We start from the raw sequence: 9,516 nt of genomic DNA, 5'->3' as shown, positions 1-9,516 counted from the left end.
CTATAAATAAGAAGTTAGCCCAATGAGAGAATGTATAATAATCATAGGTTTCACACTCTTCACTGTTAATCTGCCAATCTACAGTATAGACAGTTATGGAATAACTAAATCTTATCAGACGATCCCTGAGACTACAAAAAGGTTGAGAACCACTGGTCTACACCACAGAGCTATATTTTATTTATGATTATATACTGTATCTAATTACACAAGGCCATTTTAGGACCTTGGTGAAAGAACTGTTTAGGGAAAACTGCTTTTAATGCTGGCACACTAAACATTTATGGTGTTACTTTGTAGATATTACAATACATTTGGCAATGATAGCAGTGCTGTTGGACTTTAAAAGCAGTGTATATGGTTTGGCAGAGGCATATTTTGAGTTCTGGTATTGGGCTGGTCTTATTGGCCGTTGGGCTGGTTTTGGGCTGGTTTTGATTGGCCATTGTGCTGGTTTTGTCACACAGACCTGGCAACCCTGCTGTTCAGCCATGGTGGCTATCACTGCTCATGCTAACTACCCAGTTCTTCTTCTGTTTATTCCAAACAAACTGGAAAAAACGCATCACTTCCTGTGCGGCAGAGGATTTTCCCAGGAAAGAGCTACCAGACACCGGCTGTTTAGAACAGACAGTGAAAAAGCTTTCATGAACTGGATATAGGTTGAATCACTATTGTGTTATAGCAATCAGAGATAGAGAGTAGCAAAACAGACATTTATTTATATTAAAAGACCAGCTACAAGCAACATTGCCAAAGAGTTCAGCTGCAACCAACTTTTTATCACCAAAAAATGAAAGAACAATATGACTTCAAGCAGCTGGTTTCCCAGGTTGCTTGCAGTGTGAACGCAGTTAGAGGCACTTGTTTCATTTTGTACCTCATCTGTTGCTCTAATGAGAGGCTGCAGTTATAAAGAGAGTGGAAGAGACTAGAATAGCTATGGTGTACTGCAATAAAATACCGGGCTGTCAGAATGAAGCTCTTATCATCCCATTTTAAGTGAATTTAACAAAGACCCGCTGACTGACTGATGCTTTTTGCAAGTTCAGATGTAGTTTGCTAATGGATATTTATGTATCAGATTGTTCAAGGGGCTTAATGCAATGTTTCTCTCATGCCTTCAGACCTGTTCAGACCTGGTGATGCAGAGGGGCATCATGGGACATTACACCCTCATTATGAAGATTATGCCCCTTCCAATGGCCTTTGAAAGGGTTTCATAAGACCAAGGGATGGCAGAATTTTCTCAGTGAGTTATGAGGTTTTCACATGACAACAGTGATATACTGCTTAATATGTGTTGGAATTGTCCATTGATTAAGTTCATATAACCCCCATTTCCCCAATTCTGTTTCAAGTATAGGCCTACTGCTATAGATCTTATACAATTAAATTTTTATACAAGTAAATTACAACAAATCAGCTTCACTACTACAGAAGGAAATTGGTAACTTTACTTGTGACATCCCATGCTGCATTTTCTTGAATAATATGTTAGAAAGTAGAGTGATGAGAAGGGTTAGTTAGAGACAAGCTGTAATTCCTAATCTAACCACTAGATGGCAGCACAGTCTAACAAACAGGAACCCAGTGATTGGCGGTAAAACGACACATATTGGATTTTTTATTCACCCTCAGTTGTAGTCACACAGGGCTGCTGCCCTTTGGGGTCAACAGGCCAAACTTGGCCCAACAAATTATTTTCAGCCACCCAAAGGCTTCCACAGAGTGAGATACTCTTTATTTGGTCTAATTTAATGCATTTTAATTAGATTCATGAGCATTTTTGTGATTATTTGTCTCTGTGAGGTGTATTAGCAAGCATTTTGGTGATATATGACCAAAGAAGTAATCTATATGCCAATTTTGTACATACTCTATTAGACCCTTGACCCCCCTGACCCTATTGTGTTTCAGATCTCCCCTCCATTAGTTTGGGCACACCTGATCTGACATTTGAAGGCATAAAACTTGTAGGAATATAAGAGTGTGGGTATGCTCAAGGAAAACTGGTATGGAACAGAGACTTCTGGACGGTCAGAAAATCAGGTACAGAGTTGTACCTTCTGTCGCTAGAGCTGTACTGCCCTTATTTCCTGACAGTGTGTTGCTTTCATGGCTGTCAAAACAGGCAAACATCAGATTCCTGGTGGGTTTCCCTTGTCTAGACAGCGATGAAAAGAAGTGAGCTGAAATTTGAGGCTCCATAATAACTCTCACACCTGTGACAAACCTCTGCCACCAAGTTTGCTTCCAGCTTTGAAAAGCCAGAGAAACAATGCAGGTTGCTTTAAATTCCTGGCTGTGCTTGGATTGTCATATAAAGTTTTATTTTCCCTTCCCTTTGAACTTTTCCTTGACTTGCCTTGAGAAAATAAGTCAGGGCTTTGTCCAGTATACCATTGTGGCGTCTTCCTTTCAGTTCTGAACCTGAAGAAACCTCAGTACGATCACACATGACTGTACAGATCTTCCACTAGAGGGCACTTGACATCTACCTTAAACGCCAGCATGTCTTTATAACACCTTGAAAGCTGTTTCCCAGTCAGTACTGACATACTGACACAACTGACCAGCGGCAAATAAACGCTGGTCTCCTGAATTGTCCTGTGTGACGATTTGTCCCACTTTACTCCAAACACTGATATCGGTTCATAAATAGTTGTTCACAAATACTGTGTATGCAACAGGCATTGCACTGTGGGAAAGAACTGGAGGACGGCATAACGTCACAGCAGGAGCATGCCATCTTCATCCACCGGGTCCAGTGATATTTAACAAGTCAAGTCAAAAGTTTAAAGTACTAAGCGGCCTTTAGTTCAGTACTTTCAGTTCATTTTATTCATGCCTGAAATGCAACCCCCAATTCAATATTTAACCTGAAAAAACACTATTCCTATCAAATTTGACATTTGAAGTGCGTTTATCAAATGTATGTTTCTCTCATTAGGAAAAATCTATTTTTGGGATGAGGTTAAATTGACCCCTGCACCCCTGATTATTCCTTCTGATTGAATCTGTCAGGATTTTACATAGAAACAAACAGGGGAGGGGATGGTCACTTTGAAAATATAAATGTAATCTCTCACTGATTACCAATTACCTGCTAAAAATGTAACACAATCACTTCAACTCCAAGTCACCAATGTGATGTGATTAATTTCTACTTTTGGTTTATTTTGCAATTATCATATATTAACGATTGCTCCAAAACGTCCCAAGCCTTCTGAGACCATATAACAGTGCGCACAAACACATCTGAGCCTCTGATCTTGGCTCAAATCAACCCAGACCAAAAGATTTGATTATTAGCTGGAGAAATATTAATTGTATTGACGTGAATTTACTATTTTTGTTTGAGTTGACACCACACAGTGAGGACCGCTGAAGTAGACCAAGGCATAGGAGTCCAGTATGTTTTTTTCTTGGTTTCTTGCTACTGTAAAAACATGACGGAGAAACATATCGCCGCATTTTGAACACACGGCTGCAGAAAACAGCCATCATAACACACGGAATCCATGTTTACAAGGGGAGGGGGGGTTGAAATGTGAATAAAACATCTCTACCTCACACTATCCATGAATTATGCCATTTCTTCAGCTGCCATTTAGACTAACTGTACCATAATGGCCAAACTAGCTTGAGTGGAATAAAGACTGCCATTACGGGAGCACCGAGTCCCGACCTCTTGACATGCCATTAGCTTCACTTCTGGAATGCGACTATATTGTGAGACTGTGTTTTTCTCTCCTTGGAGAGGTTAAGGTTAACTAGGCAAGACAGACAGGAGAAAAACAAGGTGGAAGACTGCGGCGGTGCAGGAAAAGTTCCAGGTTTCTTAGCTAAATTATGAGTTTGTATTTACATCTTGTTGGAAGATATTTTAAGATCTTTTAAGATAAAGACAAACAGTTCTTGACTGCATACTACATGATGTCTGTAGTGTAGAATATGCTTCATTGTACATGATGTCCGTAGTGTAGAATATGCTTAATTTTACATGATGTCCATAGTGTAGAATATGCTTAATTTTACCATACGGAAATATTACATCAATTACATTACAATTGCGTTTTTATGTATTACTCCATGGAATTATACTACAGTTTAGGACTACCAGACATGAAAAATAAACTAAATAAAAGAATGATCCCACTTCTTTGATTTATAAACATTATAAATCAAACATTATGAATCAAATAAAAGACAGTTCAACAAGTCAAATACATTCAATCATGATGTATGGATTACGATTACATGTTCTGCATCAAATACCACCTTTAACATTTTATGATATTCAGTATTAATACTATATAACACTATGTGTAATCTCAGATATGTGGTAAGAAAAAACAAAACAACATGGAATTTCACAGAATTTCATTGAACTAACTTACTGAAATTCCAAATCAATTCCAAGTCTGTTTTCTAGGTTTTTTCACATTCCAATTCTAATTCCTCAGTTGAATTGGAATTGATGAGTTCATTCAGGAATTGACCCCAAGCCTGATGTGTTCTATACATTTTGAAGGATAGTGGAACTTATGGAGTAAAAAACGACACAGCAATTTGCATCTACATTTGAAATTCAACCTTTTGCACTAAAGGCACACTGACAGTTCATATGGCAGTTCTTCAGCAATACAAAAATTGGATATTCACAACATCAATGCAATGGTGAAAGTGTTCATCAGCACGTTCTTCAACATTAACCATGTTGAAAGGTAACAAGCCGCATATACCCCAAAATGATAACTCATTAAAAGAGGAAAGAGCGACGGCAACAAAGCCGACACAAGGTGCCTTTGTGTAGAATTCAATAAAATGGCAAAATGTACCACCAACACAATCGCATTGAAATTGTTTTTTAAAAATAAAAGCCGCAAACACAAGTGGTACGCAGCGGTTGAAGCCATTTGCAGAAGGCAGGGAGCAGTGGGATACAAAATCCTTCCCGCGGACTGAATTGCCTCAAAGTGCCAGGCTGCCATCAAACCCAGTTAGCGTGATGGATATTTGCCATTCTGCATTCATTCTCCACGCAATAAACACGGAGAGAGCTGACAAACGGATCCCGGCGAGAGGGCCTCCAGCGCAGGCTCTCGCCGCCTCAAATGTATTCACAAATATAGCCTGAGTTCAAGTCGCTTTTATTTAAGGCGCACACAAACATGCATGCACACTTTTCTTAACCCAATTTTTTTGCTGTTTTGAGAGAGTGAGCAGCCTCACGCCTCTTGGTATTTCTGGTATTCTGAGTCTGTGTGAAGGGTGCGATCACACCTACAGTTTGTTTTCTTTGGTCTGAACCAGAGTGGAAAAGTTTTCTTTGTTGCATTTTTGTATTTGGTTCGTTTAGGTCCGTACTGCCCAATTACAAAACCTTCCGTTTTGGGGTAATTTCCTTTACTGAATTTCAAACTACGTATACGTATGTTTGTTTTCATGATTCTCTACCCAGCCCTGATACTGTCTGGTTACTTCAGCTGATGACTAACAGGCTTTGACAGTATCCTGTAGTTACAGTTGTGTATGGTATATAAGAAGACACATGAGGGTGGGTACATACACTTTTCCAACATTCTGTCTGTGTATCCATGCCTTCAAACAGTTCATCTATGAGGCACATTTTAAAAGACACCTAAACAAACCAGTTAAAGTGGTAATCCTCGAGATCCTCATTTTTTTTTTTTTTTGTTGCTCAGCACTCATTGCTGTGGTGTTTCTGCACTGCACTTCCCAGAGATCACCTGTCAATCAAACAGTGTGTCCAATACTGTGACGTCTTTTTCCTTGGATTTTCTGCTGATGAAGTTTCTGTAGGTGGCGCTCTTTTTTTTTGTCTGTTCGGCCATGGTGGCTGTCACTGCTCATGCTAACTACCCAGTTCTTCTGTTTACTACAAAAATAATCAGTTAAATGACATGTCAGCTTTTATGGCTGTCCAGTTGTCGTGCATCATGAACGCTAACCCGACGCACCGCTAGCATTTGTAGACATTCAAATAGATTTCCCAACCATCCGCATTTCAGTGTTCCTTCCATTACACAGACCCCCCCACCACCACCATGAAGGAACTATGTTGCCCTCATCACAGCGCCACACGCATTACACAAGATATTCAGTCAGACTAAATGGTCGGGCCAATTACATTGATTTTAGAGGAGCTATGTTGTTTGCATTAGCGGAGGAAAATGGACTGCCGTTTTCCACGTCGTCGAGTGGAAGTTGAGAATTGAGCTCTCTTCAGTGTCTATAATGGATAGAACGCCAATCAGCTGGCTAATGTAAAACTGCCTGCTGTCTCACAAGGCAAAGTAATATTCTATTTTTCACCACATATCACATCATACACTTACAGCATTGCATTTTTTTCAATAAAGATTGCCATTAGTATTTTCTAGTTTCGGTCTTCTGTAGCCTGTTGCATGGTCCCACATTACAGTGCAAAGTCCTCAGCTAATAGTACGTTCATGGATTTGTACAGTGTCGCATTTAAATTAACAGGCTATTTTTATACCAAAAAAAATATGACTCACAGGTCTGCCAGTATAAGCAGTTGTGAGCAGTTATCTTTCTGCCAACCTTACATTTACATTTGGGCATGTAATTTGGTTAAACAGAAATGCACCGAAAAAATTTTGGACAAGCAATCTCATTGTACGGCCATCTACCCCTTACTCTGCTAGATCACTCTCTCTCAAGCATAAAGACCCGCACACACACACACACACACTCCTAAAGTGGAGTGGCACAATGTAAGAAATCAAATGCCAAGTCAATTCCAATCACTATTTTTTCAACACAACAGCTTTCTCCAAAATCTATAAACTGAGCTCTTAACACAGGACTAAGAGCTGAGTGAGCCAAGGGTTAAAGAGGGTCTAGGATTCAGTTAGGCCTGGGTTAAGTACTGTGTCAAAGGGGCTTTTGTCCTCTTAACAGCGGCAGGGTGATGGTGCGTGGCCGACAACAATAGCCTGAAGTGACTAGAAGGTTGCCGGTTCGAATCTTCAGACTAAATGGGAAAATGTGGGTGGGGGAAGGGAAGCTGAATGATCAGTTTTGTCCCTAACCTGAACACAACCACTCAGCTCAACTCCAAACTACAAACAAGGCAAGCTTGGCATTGGTGGTAGTGAAGGAGCAAAGCTTTAAAGTACTACTTTCTAAAAATGATTGATACAACACAATAGTAATTCAGCCTATACAAAGACAATGGAAGCTTTTACATTTGCTGTTCTATGTGCATTAGTAGGAATGAAAAGGATGAAAATATAGCCTACCGTATGAATTACAGCATGTGTGGCTGTCGGTCAATTCAGTAACATTCTAAGTAAAAGTGAATAGTGTGATAAGGTGGGTTTGTTTCCAAATGTAGGTTACTGTGACACAGTAAACTGTCTTGTCTTTAGCTCTAGTCTCTACTCCAAAACACTCTGAGTTGTAGCTTGAGAAGAGTCAGCACAGTTAACCTGAACAAACTGTTAGCTAGCTAACTAGCCAGCAGGCTAATATAACAAAGCAAGTGATGTTCATGTTAAAATGCAGCTACTAGCCACTACTAGATAAGTTAGCTTGTGTGCGCATATCAGATGTGTTTATAAAAAGACAGTGATAGTTAGCTGACCAGACACTATGGTTAGCTAGTTAACAAGCTGACATTATCTAAACACAAAATCGATGTATTGGTAATTTGATGTATTGGTGATGAAATGATCAGTTCCAAGTCAAAAACAGAAGAGAAATGAACCATGACTAATGAATTCTTTTGAGGCAGCCAAGTTGTACGTTTAGAAATCAGCTGTTTCACAGCCACTGTTCTGTGCTGAGGACCTCCAACATGGCCACCAGAGGGTGTGTTATATTACCAGAAAAGCCCCCTATAGCCAGGCCACTTTACTCTACAGGAGAATTTCATTTGGTTTGAATGAAGCATTTAAATTATTTAAATGCTGTTTCATAAGCCTTAGAAACATGTCTGGTGGACCCACTGCTGTATACGCTGTTGTTGTAGGATCAAAATGCATTCCTTCCTTATAGCTGGCAATAACCAAAATAGAAATGCCTCTCCAGCCACGTATCATAGCTGTCTCGCAACAAGCCTCGCCTCAAAATAATTTCTTAATCCATTAATTGGCGTGGAGCAGCATTCGGGGCAGGGCTTTTTGTTCAATATGTTTTTCAGAGATGCATACTAATCATATAAAGTGATCCTTTGTACTCAGGTTGACAGCGGCGACGAGGGCTTTTAGGCACACGCGTGCACACACACACACACACACACACACACACACACACACACTGAGGCATGTGTCTGGGAGCGCCGACGGCAGAACGAGTGTATTATTTTCCCTGAAGAGTGTTATTTTGCTGTCAAGGCCTGATGGCAACGTGCCAACAGATGTGACAGGGAGCGATCATCCCTCCTTCATACAGTAGAGGGGAGGGGGGGGGGGGTGGATGGGGAGAGAGAGAGAGAGAGACAGAGACAGACAGATAAACAGAGACACTAGTTGGGTTTCCATCCAAGTATTTTTATGTAAATTATCGTGTATCGAATTTGAAAAGCAGAACGGCAACGGCGAATTTCGATGAAATTTTCTCAATCTCGCATAAAGTTTTTACACTCGCTTGAGGCAGAAAAAGATTTTTGTCGATCAAGAAATTGTTGGATAAATGGCTAGGGAAACGCAATTGTCGAAAAAATGAAATGCTGATGGAGAGATGTTCCAGATCAACGGTCATCTCAGTCCACGATGTTCAATACAAAGTCCACACGAGTCATTTATCTTTCTAAACTATTCAGATTTCAACAGTGTCTTGTTGAAACCTCCCAGCTCCCAAAGTTGCCATTTAAATTTTCCATGCAATGATAGCTGACATAGATTTTTACATGTAGAAAATGTTGCAACAAAGCCAAACCATGGGTAATAAACTGTAAAATGTCAACGAGGCATCAGCGTCTATAGGAAAACTCTCAATTCCTCAAAACCTTCTTGGACATGACTGTTTTTCTAATCACACTTACTGTACTTTAACTCAAGGGCAGACAAAGACTTGTTAGATTTGCAAATTTATATGCATCTTGTCATGCATGCCTACAGCATGTGCAAACACACATACTATATACACAATGACTGTGTTTTTTTTGGCAAGTAATGCTTTCATTATTGAGACTGTTCAAGTCAGATTTCCTTGTCCCTGTAAAGCACTAAGAGAATAAAAGGTGATTCTGCTTCTGAATCATAGAGAATATTATTGTTATTTAAAGGGCAATATTCAATTTTAAGAATTCATGTACGTTATACCTGTTCTCTAAGGTGCTTCAGATGAATTTCTCTCCCAAAGCCTGAAACCAGAGAATGAAGACTTAAACATGTGTCTTCAAGATGTAAAATTTTGAGATAATGAATTCCCATTATCTCAGACTTGAACCACAGGTTCAAGTCTTAGCTCTCTGGTTTCTGGATTTGCGATAGAGTTCTTAACATTGATGAATACTGATCA

Source organism: Centroberyx gerrardi, chromosome 21 (genome assembly GCF_048128805.1).
Source record: "Centroberyx gerrardi isolate f3 chromosome 21, fCenGer3.hap1.cur.20231027, whole genome shotgun sequence".
In the NCBI taxonomy this organism is placed as follows: domain Eukaryota; kingdom Metazoa; phylum Chordata; class Actinopteri; order Beryciformes; family Berycidae; genus Centroberyx; species Centroberyx gerrardi.
Note: the sequence above shows the minus strand (reverse complement) of the source record.